The sequence below is a fragment of the Alligator sinensis genome, unplaced genomic scaffold (genome assembly GCF_000455745.1).
Source record: "Alligator sinensis unplaced genomic scaffold, ASM45574v1 scaffold130_2, whole genome shotgun sequence".
Lineage (NCBI taxonomy): Eukaryota > Metazoa > Chordata > Crocodylia > Alligatoridae > Alligator > Alligator sinensis.
This window is the reverse complement of record NW_005841913.1, coordinates 2085722-2087888: the sequence shown is the minus strand read 5'-3', so window position 1 is coordinate 2087888 and position 2167 is coordinate 2085722. Positions and strand designations below refer to the sequence as shown.

The 2167-nt window shown below is 54.0% G+C and overlaps 1 protein-coding gene across 1 annotated transcript in view; it reads right to left on the bottom strand.

The window, feature by feature from the left end:
- MYCN (MYCN proto-oncogene, bHLH transcription factor) overlaps nucleotides 1-355 on the bottom strand; it is a 6197-nt gene extending 5842 nt beyond the window's left edge. The window contains exon 1 of the mRNA XM_014517528.2: nucleotides 45-355. The gene's annotated coding sequence lies outside the window, so the exon portion shown is untranslated. The remainder of the gene's footprint in view (nucleotides 1-44) is intronic.
- Between the last annotated feature and the right edge of the window lie 1812 nt (nucleotides 356-2167).

Here is a 2167-nt window from a genome sequence, read left to right as displayed (position 1 = left end):
CCCCCCCCCAAAATTAAAAAAAAAAAAATCACAACATGACACACCCGGGCAGAGAGAGGCAAGAGGCTGAAGCGCCGCCCCGCTCATCTCCATAAAAGCAGGGGAGGCGCCTGGCGTTTGGCGCCAAAAAAGCCCCTCGGCCTCTTTTCTTCTCTTGCAAAGGAGGGGAGGATGAGGTCCGAGTCCCTTTGCAAAGCCGCCGAGGGAGGGAGGGAGCCGGCAAGGCGAGGGGCTCGGCCACCCCGGCGAGGGGCGGGGAGGCGCTTTGCAAGGAGCGGGGAGGCGGGGGAGAGGAGATGCAAACCCGCCCGGGCTATTTTGCAAAGACTCAATAAGAAGAAGAATAAAATAAATATATACGTATTAAAAAAGAAGGAAAAAATAGATGCGTTACAACAAAAGCCAAGCGGCAGATGCGCCCTGTGCACGGGAGGCTGATCGCCAGGGGGTCAAGCCGGGGCTGAGCGCTCCACAGCGGCGGCCGCCGGCTGCGGTTCCCCTGCAAAAGGCGACACCTCGCGGAGGCGCGCGGGGGCTGCGCGGGGCGGGAGCTGGAGCCGGAGCCGGAGCGGGGCCTGCGGGACCTGGAGAGGAGGAGGCAGAGCTGGGCTTGCAGCCTCCAGCTCCACGCATGGGGGGCGCGGGGCGGGGTGCGGAGAGAGGGGCCGGAGCTGGGCTGTGCTCAGTGGTGGCAGACGGCAAAGCAAGGAGCGGTGGTTTGCAGCGAGGGAGGTTGAAGTGGGGTATTGGCAAGAACTTTCTCCCTAGGACGGTGGTAAAACACGGGAGCCCCAGGGAGGTGGCGGGCTCTCCATCCTTGGAGGTTTCTAACAGGCAGCTAGACAAAGCCCTGCTCTTCTTGCAGTGCCGCTAGGCTGGGATGATGTAGTTAGGGATGGCCCAGCTTGGAGCAGGGGGTTGGACTGCATGACCCCAGGTCCCTGCCAGCTGGGGTTGCCAGCCCTCCCCGCATTGCCCTGGAGGCTCCAAGAAAAGCCTTGGTCTGTCTGTCCCTGAGGCTTTATTTGCACTCTGCTGGGTTGTGTGAAGGGGGGAAGGGAGAACAGCAGACCTGGCTGGGGGGCAAGAGGGGGGACGGGCCCAGATGAAGGGGTGGGGGTGGACACAGAGCTCGGTCCCTGCACTGGCCCCCTTCATTCTTGACGGGCAATTTGCTAGTTAGAGATAAGTCTGCAGGAGAGCACTGAGAGTCACCCCGGAGATAAATGAGAGGGCATTCATTAAAATACATATCACATGTTGAATCTGGTTTATACAGTTATCCAGTGGGTTTTTAAAATGTAATATTTGCCTCCCTGATGTACAGTCATTCACATCATTACATCATAACAAAGACGGCACACTGAATACTCACAAGGGACTTTGGCCTAGGACTGGGTTTACTAAGCCTGGAGGTCCCTTTCAGTCCTGGGTGGCTCCAATCATTGTGCCCCCTCTTGGCCTTACATTCGGCACATCTAGGAATCTCATTGACTGCCGAGATAAGGAGGGTAAAGGAGTTTCCAGAGAAGGAGTGGGACTATCCCCCACCCCCAGACTGCTTCTCCTGTGCTCTCCAGAAACCCTTAAGCGTCTCCCTGCTATAACGGTTGTCTTGTCCCCCAGTGTCACTTCTACAAGCAGCATGATGCCGATGTATTTCAGATACCTGACGTTAGTGGCACCATGTTTTCTGACCACTTCAGAAATATTTCATTGCTCTTGGCATCCTATAGGGCATGGGGCAGCCTTGTCAAAATCAGAACTAGTTGTAAAATCCTGTATGTGTTAATGAGTTGAGGACTGGCCATGTGAAGCTGGAGACTTACCACATGTGATGGTCAGGTTTGGAAAACTGATCCATTTTTTAGGAGACCAGGGCAGTTAGATTGAAGCCCAAGATTGAAATCTTAACTCCACCACAACCTGTCATAACTTGACCATAAAACCACAAACGTTTGGAATCAGCAGTAGGGGGTGATAGTACGATGAGATGGAGGTTTGACTAAGGCATGTCATGGGATGAACTAGACCAGTGGTTTTCAAACTCTTCATTTGCTGACCCCTAAAAATATTGAATAGAGGTGCAGACCCCTTTGCAAATTTTGAACAGAGGCATGGACCCCTTTGAATTATAACTGTGAGTCTTCACATACTTTTAGTTGAT